At 47.7% G+C, this 19,527-nt stretch overlaps 1 protein-coding gene across 9 annotated transcripts in view; it reads right to left on the reverse strand.

The window, feature by feature from the left end:
• LOC138504372 (uncharacterized) overlaps positions 1-19,527 on the reverse strand; it is a 30,664-nt gene that overhangs the window by 4,993 nt on the left and 6,144 nt on the right. For 4 of the 9 annotated variants that reach the window (XM_069624830.1, XM_069624829.1, XM_069624827.1 and 1 more), the window contains one exon: positions 16,644-16,748. The gene's annotated coding sequence lies outside the window, so the exon portion shown is untranslated. Of the gene's footprint in view, positions 1-7,694; positions 8,110-13,143; positions 16,203-16,643; positions 16,749-19,527 lie in introns of those variants that run through there. The other 5 variants (XR_011279828.1, XR_011279826.1, XR_011279827.1 and 2 more) reach the window with 4 other exon arrangements.

Raw genomic sequence — 19,527 nt, forward strand, 5'->3', positions numbered from 1 at the left:
CTGCTCTAAATGCATCTGGGTGTGAACAGGGCCCTGCTTCAATCCACCTAGAGAATGGGCATACTACTACGATCATATACCTATTTCCTTGACATATGTTGATCATATCAACATAGTCAATATGGAGATGCCGGAAAGGTCCCTCTGGCCGGGGTATAGTACCTCTTACCACCTTTAGAGTATGGCCGGCCGTAAACTGTTGACATGTGAGACAATTACTGATAAAGTTTGACACATGAGAATTTAGCTCGGGGCAGAACCAGTCTTCCCTAATTCGTGCTGCAATTACTTCCTTGCCTGTGTGGGCTGGATGATGTAGTTGGCTCAGGGCAGTGTCCAAAAGTGCCAATGGTATTACAACTTTTCCAGTGCCACCCTGGCGCCATAGTGCGTCAGTTGGTGACTTTGTGCATCCTCTTTTTACCCATATTTCTTTTTCGGCCATTGGTGCAGCCGCTTGTAGCTCCATAATCTGCGTGGCTGGGAGATGGGTGTACCCTTCTCTTATCAACATCTCCTTAGCCATTCCCCTCCCTCTCCCTCTCTGTGACTCTGGGGGGTTCCATATCTCACCAAAATATGCAGCATACTTCGCATGTGCGTCTGCTGCTGCATTCCCCTTCGAGACGTGGTCTTCACCATTGGTGTGTGCGGTGCATTTTACTAAAGCTAATTCTTGGGGGTCATTTATTACTTCAATTAGTTCAGCCAATAAGAGAGCATGTTGCACTGGAGTGCCATCAGCTCTCCTAAACCCTCTTCTTCTCCATTTCGACAGCCCTGAGTGGACAGTGGATGTAACATATGCGCTGTCGGAGTATATGGTCACTCGTTTGTCAAAGCTTTCCTTCAACGCCAAGATCAGTGCAACTAGTTCCGCTGCTTGAGCGGAGAAATGCTGTGGTAATTGTACACATTTTATTGCCACACACACCGGTACCTCCATCATTTTTACCACTGCTGCCCCAGTTCTCCTTATACCATCCCCTTGATCGATAGTTGATGACCCATCAATAAATAAGAGCTCACCACCCTCCAGTGCGTTTTCTTCAACCTTTCTAGTACATGAGTACATTTCAGTTATTTCCGTACAGTCATGGGCATAATCTCCCTCCTCAATTACTTCTGCTAGGAACCTTGCAGGGTTGACCGTGCTACATCTAACAATTGATAGTTCAGCTCTTGATAAAATGATCTCATAACCTGATGCTCTTTGCGTGGTTAGGGTGGACTTAGGTTTATTCAATATCGCAAATAGTGCATGTTCCACAAACAGTGTAGTTGGGCACCCCATGGTGATTGCTGATGCCTTTTCCACTGCAAAAGCAGCTGCGGCGAGACCTTGTTCGCAAGGGAAGTGACCTAACATCACAGGATCTAAGTGGCCGCTGTAAAATGCTACTGGTTTGTAGCCCATGCTTGTTTTTTGAGCCAACACTGCTTTCATTACTGCTGAGTCGCAATGTGAAAATATAAAAAATTGTCTCTCATAGTCTGGGGATGCCAGCACTGGAGCAGTTGATATCGCATCTTTCAATTCAGCAAAAGCCTCTTTCATTTCCATCGTCCACCCCAGCTTTTTCTCCCCTTTATTAGCTTCCCTTAACTCCTCAAGCAGGGGTCCTATGTATGAACTGTAATCAAATACCCACGCTCTACAGTAGTTGCACAGCCCCAGGAACTGCTGCAGTTCCCTCACAGTTTGTGGCATTGGAGTGTTTGAAATGGCCTGTGCTCTTTGTGGTGCAATCTTTCTTCCATGTTGGGATATAAGTTGACCAATGTAAAGTACCTGTTCTTGACAGTACTGTATCTTTTCCATGTCTACCTTGTAACCTTTTTCAGCCAATATTGTCAACATCTTTAAGGAGTCCTCTCTGCATGTTCTTTCGTTCGTGCTGCAAATTATTATGTCATCCACATACTGCAACACTGTGCTTTCCACTTCAATGTTACCCAAATCCATCTGTATCACTCTATTGAAAATTGAGGGTGATTCGCAATACCCTTGTGGCAATCTAGTGTGTTTCCACTTTGTGTTTCTGTAAGTGAAGCTCGTCAGATCTTGTGAGTCTGGGTGTAGTGGTATTGAGAAAAAAGCATTTTTAAGGTCGATCACTGTAAATCGTGATGCCTCTGCTGGAATGCCACACAATATCGTGGCCGGGTTTGCTGCTACGGGATATTCCGCTTCTACTATGTTGTTCAAGGGCCTGAGGTCCTGTATGAGGCGCCAAGACCCCCCTTTAGCCTTGCGCACTGGGTACACAGCCGTGTTGCAAGGTGATTCCGAGGGGACCAATATGCCATTATTTATAAGGGCCGTTATGGTTTCATATATACCCTCATCTGCCTCTTTTGATAGTGGGTACTGTTTTACTCTGGGGAGTATTGCACCTTTTTTCAATTTTATCCTTACTCCCCCTATACTTTTTATGCACCCCACGTCATAGGGGCAGTAGTCCACAATGATTTGGGTACCTTTGACATATCCTCCTTAAAGAAGGGGACAGGGGTGCATGCGGGTGCCTCAAGTGCCATTGCAATTTTCTGTGCTACTTGTTTGTAAGCCACTCTTAGCCATATTTCCACACTCATCATAAACGCCATTTCACCTTCTTCCTTTTCATCTGAGAACAGCTCCTCATCTGACACCTGGGTGAGCCTACATCCTTCTGCTAATGCTATCACGGCCCTCCATGCTCTTCCTTCTTTGTCTTGGGCATGTACAGCAATGTAATCAGCTGTTGCAATAATGCTCTCAATGTCCATTAGGATCACCTTTCCTTCTAGTTCATTAACAGGTGTTTCTGGTCTGAACAGATAGGCTGCTGGCCTCCTCCATATTTTCCCTTCTATCCCCGGCATCCATGCAATTGCCATATCTGTTCCATACTGGAATAGTTCGCCATCTACTGGCTCCGCCCTAATCGCTGTCTGTCCGCAGTATGCTTGCATAATCTGTCGTGCTGCGAGCATGCTAATCCCTGGAGTAGAGCAAATTATGCCGTCCTCAGTAAAGGAGATCGTCATATTCAACCTGTTCATTATGTCTCTCCCCAGTATATTTACGGGTGAGGCACTATAATATAGAAGTGGAACTGACAGATCATAATCTCCAATAGATAAGGGAATGTTATCAGTAAAGGGAACCAACCCTCTAGCCCCAGAGAATCCTTGGGTGGTCATGGCTTCGCCTGACATCTTAAATTTACCTTCCCTTATGCAAGACCGGGTTGCCCCGGTGTCAACAAGGAATGATATTTTGTCACCTATCTTTACCTCTATGCGTGGCTCCTCCGCACTATTAGGTGTTACTGACAGGATGGGACACACCAAGGCCGTCTGTGGGCTGTCCTATTGAGGGTTCAATGATTGGCCATTTCCTGTGTAAGGGTTGTGTCCCAAGACCGTCACCCTACCCAGTTGTGTTTGTTGTGCTTGGGGTTGCTGTGTCATCGCTACCTGTTGTTGTGGCAGTGAATACCTCTGTGGCTGTTGTTGTGTTAATTGTTGTTGTTGTTCATTTCCCTGTTGCAACGTCTGCTGTTGCTGTAGGCCCTGCTGTTCCTGTGAGGGCCTTGGTTGTCCCCGTTCACTCCATGATGGTGTTCCTGGTCTAACTCTACACGTGCGTGACATGTGCCCTAATAGTCCACAACTCCAACACACTGGCGGTTCCCTACTTTGCCATGGAAAGCTCCCTGTGTTGTCCTGGTATACTGGTTGCCCTGTGGGGTAGGGATTTCTAAGTCCTCCCACCTGGTGTTGGGTGTTATATCCGTATCCTCTCCCTCTCATAAATCCTCCTCTCCCCCTGTTATAATTATAATACCCAGCTCCTGCCATCGTATGTCCTCCTCCCATGTTGGTCATGTATGGTTGTATTGGCGGCGCCTGTTGTGTTACAGTCTGTGAAGGTGGTATTTGGGCGGAATCTTGTGCAGCCACTACTTGTGTGGGGCTTTGGGTCATTGTTGTGGGCGTAGTTATTAGTGCCCCTTCCATTGTGTATTTAGTACGTTTTTTCTGTAGTAGTTTAGCCTCTTCCGTTTTCCTGTCCTCTTCCTTTTGTTTCATTTTTCCTTGCCATGTCCTGCAATGATGCACTATAGTAAGTTGTATTTCTGCCCATGGTTTTGCTTCCATTCCCACTACTTTCTTTAGTTGTTTCTGAACTCCTTCTGGGAGCCCTTGTACTAGTATATGATAGAATATTGCTGGTGTTTTATCCCATTGCTCTCTCGTTTCCATGCGCCACTTCTCCTGGATCTCCTGGATATAATCAACAGGATCTTCATTCTCACGCATCTTGCATGAGGTAATTGCTCCTATGTCTGATGTGTCTGGGTACTGTACCCTCAGTGCCTGCCATAGTGCATGTCTGCAGTTTGCGAATGGTGCCCCATTGTGCGATGTGTTTGTTATTGTTACCCCATGGAATCCCGCTCTTTTCCAAATGTCATCCGCTCTATCCCCTAATATTGATATTAACAGGCCCTTTACATCTCCTACTGCCAGTTTCTGTCCTGCGGTGTGTTTTTCCATTTCATATATCCACTTACCCGCACCTCCACTTAATGATGGGAGCCTGCATTTTATATTTTCTTTATCGGTATGCTTCCAAGGGACATACTGCGGTCTAACCCCTCCTCTCTCTAAAAGTGGCATCAAGTTATGTCTCGTTTCACCCTTTGTGTTCCATAATACCGAGTCCTCACACCCTTCCTCCTCTTCCCTTTCTTCCACATTTTCACTTTCGTCCGTATTTCCCCTGCTCGTAACTCTTTCTTCTCCATCTTTTCCTGTTTTTAATGTGGGCATGTGTATTCGTCTTTCCTTCCTGCGACTAGGGAGGTTTCTAAGCCGATATGCATAGGGTGTCAGTTCTTCTGTGAAGGGCGCAAGTTTTATTTTGCGTAACGAGCGTGAGGTGGTTGAGCATGTAGGGTGCGATGGGAGAGGGCGTGATGGGGATGGGGATGGTGCGGACTCATGTGTCTGTCTTTCCACTATTCCTCGCTCTCCCTCCTCACTTCTCTCCAGTTCATCCTTTCTCCTACTGATCCATGGTGAGTCTGTGTTGGTCCGGGTGATGTATAGTTTATCTAAACTTTCCCTTTCACTTTTTCTTCCTTCTTTCTCCACTCCTTCTTCTTCCTCACTGCAAAAGTCAGTCATAAACGGCAACCCCCACTCGGTCTTTTTCCCCTTGATCGTTACTGTTTGTAAGTCTATTAGGTCCAGTTCTCCTGTTTCTCCTTTATCAACCACTCCCCTTTGTGCTGATGTTGTTGCTTCTTCTGTGTTTCTATATACATCCCCCTATTCTCCACTCTCCCTACTCCTATCTTCTCTTTCTCCTTCATTTCTCTCCTCCATCTCCCTACTATTTTCCTCCCTTTTCCTTTTTAATTCCTCCATCACTTCACTTCTCATCTGTTCTAGTATTCTTTCATCCTCCTTCTTCCTTTACCATTTCACCCTTTCTCTTTCTACTATACTCTCTATCATCCTCCCTTCTTCGTATTTCTTAGTTGTTTCTGATAGTAACCTCCTCTTCCACATTGCCATTTCTTTTTCTTTTTCTTCTTCCCTTTTCTTTTCTCGCAGTACTACTCTTGATACCCTCTCTGCTGCTGCTTTTACCCTTTCAGCTTCTCTCCTTTGCTCCTCTGTTCGTTCCCATATTTTTTCCAATTCGTTATTACCTTCTTTCCTTTTCCTCGTTCTCTCTTTCTCCTCCCTTTCAAGCTGCTTGATCAATTCATTCTGCTCATCCCTTAATTTTGCTAGTCGTTCCTCCAAAATCTCTTCCTGTTGTTGTAACAGCTCTTCCCCCCTCATTTCACTGTCCCTGGCATTATCCTCATCTGTTTTCTTTACTACCTCCTTCTCTTCTCCTGTTAATGAACCTCGTAATTTTAATAATATCTGTGCAGCTACCCACTCATCATTTCCTATTTCCACAGTCTGGTCTTCTCCAGTCCTCCCCTCCCCTGCTGGCATCTTCCTATGAGCCACATATGGTGGAGGGCTGTATGCCGGGTTCGAGTATCCCTCAGCCGCCCTTAACTGTCCTCTTTCTATTTCTCCTAATTCTCTTAAAGGGTACAACCCCCCTCCCTCTGTTTTCACCCCCCTTGCTATGGGTATCTCGTTGCTCGGTTCCTTTTTTATCTCATCTGTTTTATTATTCTTTTCTCCTCCCTCTCCTCTGTTCCCCGTGTTCTTTGGGTCCTCACTCCCCTTTTTCCCATCCTCTCCTCCCTCCTTAATCTCTTTTTCTTCTGGTATTTCCCCCATAGTGAACATTCCATTTGGTCCTGGTCGGGACCCCTGGAACATCCTCCATAAATTAAACACCTCCACATGGTTTGCCAACTTCTTCCCTTTATATGTATTGTGCAGATGGTTTAATAATGAATGTTGGACATATGGATCGAAGCTACCATTAGGCGGCCACGGTGCTAGCATTTTGTTATCCGTCCCCTGGGTCCATTCTATGCTATATTTAATCAGTTTCTCCCTATGGGGTGGCAGTGTTGTGCAGATGTGTTGTAGTGGGGTAGTGAGGGTGTTCCCCCACCCTCCCGATCCTGTCCCGTATGACATAGTAACGGTCCACTTGTTACCCTTCCCCTATCTGGTAGCAGTTTATCTCACCAGCAGTTTACAATATACAGCCTTATATCGTTTACCTGGCCCCGTAAGTTTGGGGACTTACGATAGTCCGCTAAGAAAAATTATAAAGAATATAGTATGTTACATTTGTATATTTCCTTCTGTCTTTCTTTCTTTATACAATACCCTTACGGCCCCCTGCGGCCGAGGCGCACGTAGCCCCCTGCGGCTGCGTACCCCTTATGACGTTCTTATACAGTCGTCCTATTTTCACGTGCTCCCCCCCCTTCTACACTTGCCGTGGCCGGCGTTCTCCGTGCGCAGCCACGTTCCCCGTTTCGCCTTTCCCCGATCAACTCATTACCGTTTATCTCCGTTTCCACTCCCTTACCACAATTCTCTTTCCCCACCACTCTCAGAAAGAAAGATGCCTTGTGCTCGGGATATCCTATGAAAGCCCTACTGGTGACGTCACCGATCTCTTCGAGCTACTGATAAGTTCTTCATATATTCTTTAAGTTCAAAATGCACTTTCAATCTACCCCCGTTAACCCTACAGCTGTCTTCCTGTCACTCCTGGAACAAGGTAATCAAATCAATAATATAATCAGACTGCGCACACTGCGTCGCCTCGCGTGTGATACGCCCCTCGACAGGAGGGCTTAACCAGCCAATTATCTTCCGTATTAGGCAACTAGCTAGCTACCGCCTACAGGGAAACGTCATCTACCTATCGAGTTTCTTGCTCGAACAATAGGGATCCTCATCTACTCATTGATCAATAAATGCCAAATCGTAGGAAACCACACACACCCACCCTTGCACGTAGTCGCTACCTAGGCCAATCAGTTTCTACGAGCGGCCGCACGTGATGTTTTCGTGCTCCGCCCCCCTCTCTCGCGTAACGTAGTCGACTGCTCTCGCACTTGTTCGACTACCATTCATTCTATTTCCAACATTAAGTTGTCGAACCTTCGCCGCGCACCTGTGCAACACCTCCCGCCTCCCTTATTTAATTCCTCCCCCCTCCCTCACAATTTCGCATTGCTTGTTGTGCGTGGCATGCTCACCAAGTTCTCTTGATGCGGGGCCGCTCGACTGCGTGCACCCCTCCAAGCGGCTCGTCACCTCCCCTCGTCTGGACCACGTCTGGACACTCGCCAACCGCGGGCGGGATACTTCTCAAGCGGCTCCCGAGGGCCAATATTCGGATTGCGCTGTCCGGTCTTCTCGCAGCTCCGCGATGGTCCTGTAGTCCTCAGAAGGGGGCGACGGCAGAGGGGGCCGCGCCGCCGGGCCTCCCCGCAACCGGAGTGCCTGGAAAAAGTAAAAAAACAAAAATAAAAAAAAAAGGGCCGATCTTAAACAGATCTCAGCAGTGCCTCCAACTTGTCGGGGGGAAATTCTGCCGGGGTCGTCCGGGCTGTCCGCAGACCTCCGGGCAGGGAGGCCCCAACTCCTCCCGTATATCCCAGATGAGATAGAGTATGAGACACACGCAAGAAGCAAGGTGACTCTGCTGTTTATTAAACAAAAACGGCAGGGATGGGTCAAGGAGCGTACGCGTCCGTCCTGACACACACACAATCGTGGGGCTCGCAGGCCCTTTTTACCTTAGTATGACGCGCTACTTGCGTCACCTTAGAAAGTTAGCAAAAAACCTATTGCCACTCTTAATTGGTTGCTCGAGTGGTAGGGTTAGTATAGCATACGTATAGAGGACAATATTAGTGTACAAGGGTTAGTCAGGTGATATATCTGGGTTGTCCCTACAATTAGACACTTGAGAATTGTTACATGAAGACTACTGATGATTGGTCAATGTTAATGGCGTAAGTGATAAGAGCCCCATGTTCTGATTGGTGCGCCCGTGAGCTTCCCAGCTTGGGACCATCGCTGTTCCCAGCTCTCGGTGTACCTGTCATTTGCAACAATGTTTCACTATGAGTACGTGCAGACAATGTGAGGACTTATTCATGAGCTGGAAGGCCGACTACTCCCACTGTCGCAGATGTCCATTGAGCCTTTTAAGTGTGTCTGCCTGTGTCTTGTACCAAGGGATCCAGACGCCTTCTTTCTCCTGGACTTGGCATCCTGTCAGGTTCGGCTTGGTCACGTGAGGTGGGACCGTGTTTGAGGCAGACTTTTGCACAATTAATATTGTTTTTCTACTGTGTGCCTGGTTTAATTTGCAGGTGTGACTTTAACGTTGGTGCGCGGCGTGCGAGGTTGCAACATCGTGCCCTTGATGGTCTGCTTTCGGAATGTGGGTTTGCAACATTGCGACCTTGGCTGTCTGCTCTCGCCGGGCTCATTCTGCAGGATCAGCAACCTGACTCTTGTTCTTTTAACGTCCATGGGAGCTCTTGCTTGCGGCCTACTTAGGCCTGGTGTATAGGTGGAACCGTTTGGTACACAGGCGCTTTAGGTTATAGTATCATATTGTCTTATGACCAGTATCGTGTCTTCGTTATATTTCTCATTATGGTACCTGGGTTTAGGAGAAGCGTAAGCAAGCCCTTTAGATGAGTTCATGATGCGTCTTGCGTTTCTGCATTTTGAGAGCCTATGTGGAAAATAATAAAGATGCACGTCCGTGAGTATGTCTGTCGCCTACGTCATAGCACTGAGTATATTCTTCGTGTAGATTGGTGCGGGAATGTCCAGTGTGTATATTTGCACAGGTGTGCTGACCGTTGGCTAGGTCGTCATGGCATCTCTAACAACGTGTTGGTTTTAGTCTAGTTGATCCGTGCCGCAGGTGTCAGCATGGGCAGGACGTGCTGCTGGGCAGGCAGATGGACACATCCGTATGTTCCTGTACCAGGGTATTTGGTTGTCTGGTAGATGGGCAAACTCTTCTCGTGGCGGGTGCCTGGGCCGTGATCCTTTAGGCCAGGCGCGAGAGGGGAAGGACGGGAGCCTGTTTTTCCATTCTCCCACTTCACAAGTATGCTGGTCCAGAAGAATCAATGCCGGTATTACCTTACAGGCATCCTTTACCACACCGGAGTAGTCTGAGTCGAGATTCCGGTGACACCGGCATCATCAGGGACCCACCGTTGCCGGTATCGGCGTTGACCCATGGCAGCCAAGCCAGTAACACTGGCATGCCGCATTTAAGTCCACATCATGAGGTGAACGGACATGCCGGTAATAACAGATACAATGATGCCGGAAACACCGGCATCACAGACCAAGCGTTAATAGGAATCTGGTGTGTAGAAACCTGCCACAGGTGCACACAATCAGCACAGGTGGAGGAAATGGACTGTGGCACAGCACAAAAAGACCACTCCCACACACCACACCCCTTCCAAATCCACAATGCTACCATTAGCACTAGCAGTACTGGAGCTGGAGGACATGCCTGCACAGCTACTTATTGAGGAGGCAGTGAGCCAGAGGATGCAGCAGAGGCGCAGGAGGGCCATTATGGGTCAGCAGATACCCAATGTGCTGGCAGTTGTACCTTGCAGGCAGCCACCAATCCCTCGCCTAAGGGCCACCCCATTCAATCTCACTCCCGCGCAGTTCCACACCCTGTACCGGCTGGACAGGGACACCATCACCACTATATTTTACCTCATAAGTGAAGACCTGGTGAGCCTAATCAATATTCGGACAGCCACCCCCCCCCTTGTTGAAGGTAGTGTGTGAGTGTGTGTGCTACACTTCCTTCCCACAGGCACTCAGCACACAGTGGGTCAGCTGCATAGATTCTCCCAAACCAGTTTCTCTTGTGTGCTCATCCAGGTGCTAGATGCACTCCTGTCCCACGTACGTGACCACATTAGCACCCAGGGAGTGCGGAAGTGTATGCAACCAAAATTGCATTCCAAGCACTTGCAGGCATGCCTGATGTAATAGGTGTGCTTGACTGTACACATGTGGAGCTAGTGGTCCGGCATGATGTGGAGGTAGTGTACCGCAACAGGAAGCTGTACCATTCCCTCAATGTACAGATGGTGTGCGATGCCTGCAAAATAATCACACATTGTTGTGCAAGATTCCCAGGCTCCACACATGACTCCATGGTGCTGCACAACTCCACACTACATGGCATGATACTCTGGACAACGTACCTGGCTGGTGGGGGGGGAGTGTCTAACCACAGGGCCATGAGGGTGGTTGAATTGGGGGTGGGGGGAGTTAACAGCATTCCTTTGCATCTTGTACTCATTTTGGACCTGAAACATGCTGTTCCCGTCTTCATCTTGTAGCCTGGCTTGCAACTTGATGTGTTATTATTCTGCAATTGTATTAGCGCTCACCTCTTGCTTCTCCACTCTTTTTGACTGCTTACTCTCTGTTCTCCCCTCTTCTCCGTTCTCCCCTCTTCTCCCCTTACTTTCTTCTATGCACTTACTCTATCAGAATTGTCCCTGGACCTAGTATGATAGCAGCCTCGTCTGTCTCCTCCCACCTCCCCTGTCACCACCACACCCCCATCCAGCACAATCTGAAATGTCAGGCTTAGTACGATAGTCGCTCGTTTTGTCCCTCCCCTCCCTTTCTGCACCCCTCGCCCTCACCTTTTGTTTTTCTCCGGCTCTACCAGAAATGTCATCAGGCCTAGTACGGTAGTCGCCTGTCTGTTTCCATTTCCTTCCCACTCTTCCCCCTCCCTTCTTTATCTATGTCTTAGCTCTTGTACTATCTGAAATGTCAGGCTCAGTACGATAGTTAATTTCACATCCTTACTGTTCATGGCCTGTTGGAATGTCATTCTTTTTTCCCTTGTTCCCTTCCCTTGCCTTGAAGCGCTTTGAAACACATTGTGTATAGGCACTATATAAATAAACTATCATATAGGCAGTGTCTCTGCTGGGTGAGTCGAACCACAGGGCCATGAAGTGTGTCCAAACATAGCATAGCAAAGCATGGTATGCATGAAGAGCAGATGTGCAAAATGCATGCATGAATCCCATCATCACACCTGTAAATTCCCCTAACCATTACCAAGTATCCAGTGACATGCACTGAGACTAGATATGCCAATAGAAGGCTAAGGTAGATGAGGAATTACACCAAGCAACCTCATCATTCTCAACCTACGCAACATCAAACCTCACACATTGAATGGGACAAGGCCAGACACAGCGTACTGGGTGCCTTGAACTTTGACTCATGGAGATTTACCAGGATGTGCAACACAGTGAATGCATGCCGAAGTGCAAGGCCTTCACAGCTGTGTCTCCATGCATTTAACAGACACAGTGCTCACATCAGCACATGTATTAGGATCATCACAAAACAGAAACCACATGTACCACAATGCACCACTCTGTAGTGACAATGCATGAAAAACATGAACACAGTAACGCAATGCACAAGTCATGTTGCTCAGCCAGAGAGAACCATCTGCCACACTGAAAGTAATCGTGACTGCACTCACAGCCCACAGGTACACCGCAGGTCAGTAAGCCAGTCATGTCACCTTAAGGGACACCTTCTAGTTGAATGGGACAAATCTGAAATTCAAAAATGCCACAAATCGTGACTCCCACCAATACATGATTGAGAGGTGCAGGCCTCAACCAATGTAGCTTCTTTCCACCATGCAAGCACCCACCCAGCCATATTCTTGTAACATACCCCTTCACCCGAGACACATTCTACCAATGGATATCTGAACTAGTCATATGGGAGATGGTGTAGATGGAAGTGTACGTGAAGACCTGACTATGTTGAATGCATACCGAGAAGACCACTGTATTACAAAAGCAAATTAGTCAAATATGTACATTGCCACTGTATAGGCACAGTCCATTTCCATTGCTAAAACATCAACGACAACTGAGTACATTGTTGTCGGATGTACTTGATTTGAGAGAGTGCACGTTAACAGTGGATGGGTCATGTGACAGCAACTGCACGCATCGCCCCCCTCCCCAACCCATGGATCAGCCCTAAATTCACTTACCGGGTTCATAGACAACGACACACGCCATGTACAGTCATGAATCCCTGTGCTAAGTTGACTTTTCAAATGTACGCTGTACAGCCAGTGGCAACATGGAATTACCAAATAAATCACAAGTACCCTTTCTCTTGCTCCCATGCAGGTGATGCTGGTTATCCCCTGAAGGCATGGCTCATGACCCCATTAGACAACCACACAACAGGCACAAAGAGGCCTAGAACCGTGCACATGTATGCACTCACTGCACCATCGAGCAGACGTTTGGACTGTTGAAGGCCAGGTTCCGCTGCCTCAGCAGGTCAGGTTGGGCCCTCATTTACAGACCAGAGAAGGTGGGCAAAATAGTGCTGGTATGTGCCATGCTACACAACATGTGCATCCGGCACAACACCCCCCCTGACATGGACATGATGCCACCAGAGGATGAGGATGAAGATGTAGGAAATGCTCTGCGCCACAATGGAAATGATGGACGTGCCACACGGCAAAACTTAATTGAACACTAATTTTGATGGACTGCTAAGGACACAGCACTGGGCATGGGTCACAATGGGCACTGAACACTGTACATGATTAAATAGACTCACACCGAATGAGCAATGTCCAGTCATGTTTGTTGGAAACACCAGGTGTATCGCATAAGGATAAACTATGTACAGATGTAAATTACATTGCCTAACACTACTATACCGTTGTACTGACCCACCACCCCCTCACCCATTACCCCCACACACCCTCCCCCTTTACCCCCACACACACTCCCCTTAACACCATAACCCCTTCCCAACTACTCCCTCCCCACATGCACAAGAACCTTGGCCTATTTACGACCCCTTTTTGGTGGATGGGGGTGAGCCACTGGCATGCAATTGAGTCGTTGCGACCCAACACACAGGGCTACTTTGAATGGAACTGGTTGGTGTTGTGCTCTAGGATGGGCCGAGTGGGGCTGTGATGTGGCATTGTTCCGCTATAGTGTTGACCAACAAGTTGATTGACTGCCATTCCAGACATTACTCCATTTCCCTCCCTCACCAGGTGGTACACCCCCTCCGTGGCTCTGCCCAGCATCCATGCCGTGTTACGTGAGGTGTCCTGCATTGTCTGCCGCACAGTTGTGCCTCAGTAAAGTACTGCGTGACCAAGGCGTGCTTTGCCTGCTGCCTTTCCTCCATCCTAGTGAGGCGACCCTCAATGTCTCTTTTGTGACAGAGTCCAGGTAGTGGCGTGGTTGGTGGGCTCCGAGGGCCTAGGGGAGCGAACACTGGTTCATCCTCACAGCTAGTGTCGGTCAGTGTGTCATGCACACTGCCCTCGACAATGCTGTGTGTTCCTGACTCTTGTGTTGGTGTTGCAGGTTCATCCGGCTAGCTGGGTGGCGGGGAAATAGGCTCTCCCTGCTGGCTGGGGTCCGAGGATACAGGCTCTCCCTGCTGACGGGCCAGCTTGGCAGCAGGTGTTGGTGGTTGCCAGGGCTGCTTGGAAGCAGGTGTTGGTGGCTGCCGGGCAGCAGGTGTTTACTGCTGGTGGGGGGCTGGGCCAATGGTGTTGTGGCACGCTTCGGTCTTGTGGTGGATGTGCTTGGCTCCTGGTTCAATGTGGTGGAGTTTCTGCGGCAGAGACGTGGACCTGGGTGTGGTAGCATGTTCCCCTTCAGATGATGTGCCTGTGGGGGACAGTGAGGCAGGGCATCAGTAATGGGAGTGGATCCATCTGACAGACATCAATGCTAGTACATACAGAGTCATGTGCATCGTCATGGACATGGCCGAGGGCATGGCATGGTGCACACATGAATGTGTGGGGGATGCAGTGTGGGAGCATATTTGTAATGCGGCCAGGGGTGCTGGCGTTTAGTGGTTTGGGTGTTGTGGGCATGCCACAGGAGCTGTGTGACATGTAGAGTTTGTGGAATGAATGCGTTTCACTTGTGGACATTGCTGCGTTGAGGTCGACTCTGCAGGAAGGGACATGGTGGGTGCGTCAGTGGTGTTTTATTTTGGTCTTGCAGCCAAGTACATTGTACTTGCGTGGAAGGATGTTGTCGGTGGGTGGTATGGCAACAGGGATCTGGTGCCACATACTTGACATTCAGATGTGACCATTGGCATTGGGGCTACAAGGTATGTAATGTAACTTTGGGGGTACTTTCACTCACCGGCATCATCGGATGTTACAGCTCCCGCCTCCACATCTCAGACTCCCTCTATGGCCTCCACGTGCAGGACAGTGCTGCATGTCTCCTCCTAGGCCTGCAGTTTGATGGAGGAATGGTGCTCCACCTCATGTGACTAGGCCCTGGCTGCACTCTGCGGCAAGGAGGTTGCAGACATGGAGACATAGGTTGTCCCACCTCTTCCTACAGTCTCAGACGGTCCAGGGTGTTGTCCCCACCGCCAAGACGTTGCAGGCCACATCCTCCCAAATAGCCTGTTTCCGTATTTGGGCTTGGCGCCGCAGATCTGCACAGAATACCTCATCTGCGTGCACCACAAGGGTGTCTGCCAGCATGTTAAGTTCCTGTTCACTGAACCGGGGTTGGCGGCGGCGAACAGGCTGCTTGAAGACATGTTCCTATGTGTGGGTAGGTGCTCAGATTTTGAGTAACTGCGAAATGAGGATTGCAATGGATTGTGTCTTAAAGATGGCCACCGGCGCTTTTCCTGTTCCAGCGCAATGATATTATTTCCTGTGCCGGCAATATCGGTACCGGTAATTACAGACTCCTCAGTGCCGGAGTCAGTGTCTGCGACATCGACGATGCCAGTATCGGGCCATTACAGGCATGCCGGTGCTACCGTTTCCAGCAATCCGGTGCTACCGTTTCCAGCATGCCGGAATGCGTGTGCACACTGACTCGGAATCTACCGTAGATTCCGGCAGTAGTGGTGCACAGACACGGTAGCACCAGCAAACCGGTAATTTTCTTTTTTTTAACCGGCAAACTCGTAATGAGGCCCATTGTCAATTAGTAGTAGCAGCAGCTGACATAGCAACCAAACTCTGTTGTGGAGATGTTCCAAATCCATTTTTTTTAAAGACTGTAATTTGAATGATTGAGCAGGTGTGTGGGAACGTGCAGGGGTCACTGCACTGTCCAAACAGGCAGGACAGTCACGTGTAACAAGGGCCCAGTGTTGAGAAAACATGGTGACAGAGCTGAGCTTGTCAAATTAGATCTGTCCGACAAAACATTTGTAGCAGACAATTAATTGACTGTTACTTTATAGTCCAATATTTTGTAGTTGTTGCGCAACTACATCTTTGGTAACTGCAACATTACACACAGACATCTGTTGATTTGCTTGGCCAGGTGAAGTAACAGAGGCGGGTTCTGAGGAAGGAATGCAGGAACAATTAAGAACACTAACCATCCCTGCCAAAAGACTACGTTTTCCAGCTTTTGTCAACTGCCGTGAATACAGTTGGGAATAGTGAGTTTCCACCCATCAGCTTTTACAATACAATTCTCTTGTTATTTTCACTGCATCTTCTTGTTGTTCAGGCAACACTCCAGCGCTTCCCAGATTCCACCAGTAGCTGCTCTTTCTCCCCTGCCTTTCTTTTTAAGGCCCAATTAGTCCCTCTGCATCACAATAGATTTTCATTATTTCGTCACATTTTTTCTGTGTCTTCATACGCTGTTTCTTGGCTGTGGGTATTAAAAAGGCAAGTTGAAACTTCAAAATGTGACTATCAATACAACAAACATTTTGCTTGAGTTGTACATGTGGTTAAGCGACTCCCCTTAAGCACGATCCAATCCATCCCCTTGGATTTTTGCTTATTCTGGCGCTCCTTTGGCACGTGCCTACCTCCCCATACAGCTAGCCACAACTCAGTCTAGCTGCACACATACTCCGAACTTGACTACGGTCCCCAAGGGGCGTTCAACCCATTGCGTTTGGCAATAACCTAAAATAAATCATGTAGTTACTCTAGAGGAAAGAGTTGCTGTAAAAAAGTGGTGGGCATTGTGCAGCACTCATCTGTATGTGTGAAAAAAAGGGAAAGCCTCTTCGTATGGACATCAGATGTACCCTCCTCCCCCAAACATCAAATAGATTAACAACAAAATATATACAATGCTTACCTGCCAACTAGAAAAGCACTACTGCCTTGAAATCCTTTCTTCACGTATTTGTCTTCTACTTTCATCAAGACCCTCTGAATCGAGTGCTATGAGTTGAGTTATTGCCTAAATGTAGAAATAAGTAAATTTAGTATCCTCCAAGTATTTGTGAAACGCGTCTGTACCCAAAACCATTAATTTATAATTTATACTGGGCTTGCTGTGGATGTTTCTGCCTGATGTGTCCCAATTTGTGAGTGAAGCGCCTCTTGGTGCTCACCTATTGTGGACTCAACTAGTTGCATCTGCTTACTTATAAAATTAGAGGTGAGTGTTCTGGAGAGGCAATACGTTCTTAACTGCAGAGCTCTTGTACCGAAAATGCTGCAGAGTCCTTGAAAGGAAAAGCACCCGTTACAGTTTCTTAAGTGTAAATATCAACCATAGAGTGCCAACTTGCAGACAGCAACATGTACAGGAAATTATAGGAACCAGAAATAGGAGGGCATGCAGGGACAGAATCCATGACCAAAGTGATCTTTACTGGGTGGGGTGGGGGCGGGGGGACACAAAGTCAATATTACACCTTAGCAGGCAGGACTTTGCGAATATGAGCCAGGCACTATCCTCCAGAAGGATCAGATGTCTCCCCCACTGCCCCATAAGCATTGCTACTGTGACATAAATTATGCACTAGAGCTGAACAAGTGCATCGCTCATGAGCAGTGGAAAAATCCTGCAAAAAAGTAAAAGCCATGGGTACATTTTGCAGAGGCATGGTTTCTCATACATGTGCCACAGCCTGATACATGTAGATAGCTTATTACTCAGAGGGTCGAGTGCACCTTTCTGAGAAGTGCATGGACCTATTCAGGTGGAACATTGTTGGGGATATTGGAGCAGCAACAGCATTATATCCAGAGAGGGGCAGCCAGTAGGAGCATTTATCCCCTACTTGGCGATGGTTTGAAAGCGATCAGACTGATCAGTAGAACAGCCATTGTATGGAACTAGAAAGGGGAAGGGAAGGAATCACCCCACCCACGAAAAGGGGGCCTCTGTATGCTGAATGTATGCTGAACAGCTAGGGTGCCTTAAGGGAGGGGCCTTCAAACTGGGGGGCCGGAAAGATGCCCAGCAGTGGGGGCCTTGAAGCATTATGGTGACTGTTTTTAATAGGAAATATAACCATTTGTGGCGGGGGGCGGAAACTATATTTATACTAAATGGTGCGGGGAGCTCAGCATAAAACAGGCTTGAAGACCACTGCCTTAAGGGAATAAAGTGACCTCCCACTTTCAAAGAGCAGAGCACTACTTTCAAGCCCAGGTCAGAAAACTCACTGGCACACCAGTCCTCTGATACACAAGGCTGCTGAAAAATCCGGCTGAATTATCTATAAAAGCAAGAAAATAGCTCTAAGCTCCACAACATCTAACAAGAATGAACTGGTACCATCATTCGAGACAAAAAAAAGAAACTAAGTAAAAACAACCATCACTATAAAAATCATTCACCCCAGATCATCATAAACAATCAAAAAAGATATTTGATTTTTGTATTTTCAAAAATTAATGACAGTGATCACTAGCCCTAGCCAGCATTCAATAAAGTTTACAGGCAAACTATCTTCAATTAACTGCTGAGGGGAAATGGTTGGAAAAACAAACTGCATTGAAGGGGCAATAAAAACCCCTCCAGGAACCTCATCAACCTATACTGAGAATGTGACATAAATATGACTAGAATATGCAGTAATCCCGAGTCCCTGAATCTTACATTTGTACATATTACACCATGTAGCGATTTCCCCAAAGTGTCGAACAAACTAAACGTAGATAGAGGAGAGCAAGGGTCATGGAGGGAACTAGAACACTGTCCCTGGCGCATAAAGGCTGGCCCAACTAGCCCTACTGTGAACTGAAAAGGCAATGGAAATGGAGCTAAACAAGTCCTTTATATGTTCTTTAAAATAAATGGCGCAAAAGCAATACAACAGCTCTACCTCATGGGTATAGCATCCGTAACTTCCAGCAGTGAAAAAAGAATATTCAAAGCATTACAATACAAAATGATAGTCTTTGAATGCCATACAGTTTGCTTTTTATAGGAGGGGGGGGGGGGCTTTACAGAACTTCTTTAGGGCTGCTTCGATCTTGAAATTAACTTTGAGAACAGAGTACCACCTGTCCTGTACACTTTTCATATTACACAAATCTCAAACCGATGCACATACACAATTTGCCCCAGCTTGAACAAGGTGGAACCGGGGGGGGGGAGGGGGGTGTGAGGGATGGGGGGGGGGGGGGGGGGGGGGGGGAGTGCTGGACAATTAATGGATGCCACTTTTTTTGACGTGCGTGGCAGACTGAGCTGCTGTGTGGTACGGAGCACACTCTATACCACACAGCAGCTCAGTCTGCCATGCACTTCAAAACTTAGCCAGCATTCATGCCAGTTTAACAAAACTTTGCCACTTGGCACCATCCTTCAGAATTAAGCAATATTCAAGATGCTGCAAAAGTCACATGCTTCCCACGAGCAACACGTCAACAATCCCCACACAAGGGAAATCTATGCCAGCGGGCATCTGTGCACTGGCATGCAGCTGTCTGGGCAACTTATTGAAAACTACAAGCTCTGTGCTCTTTATATACAAAGACACATTCACACAGGGGCTACGCGACACTGCAATGTTGTTAAGTAGACTACTGAGTTAAATCTTGAGTACCGCTGGGCCCGTGCAACTCTTTCCTTCACAGTAAACCACTGGAATGATTTTGCTTGTACCCACTGAAGGTGCGGTCATGTGCAGGAGTTGTTTATGCACCGTACCATACACATCGCACAAAAGGGCACTGCAAGCATGTGGATAATGGACCACTTTAGCAAGTAAAAAAGCAGC

Source organism: Ambystoma mexicanum, chromosome 11, assembly GCF_040938575.1.
Source record: "Ambystoma mexicanum isolate Mex_15411 chromosome 11, UKY_AmexF1_1, whole genome shotgun sequence".
NCBI classification, from domain to species: domain Eukaryota; kingdom Metazoa; phylum Chordata; class Amphibia; order Caudata; family Ambystomatidae; genus Ambystoma; species Ambystoma mexicanum.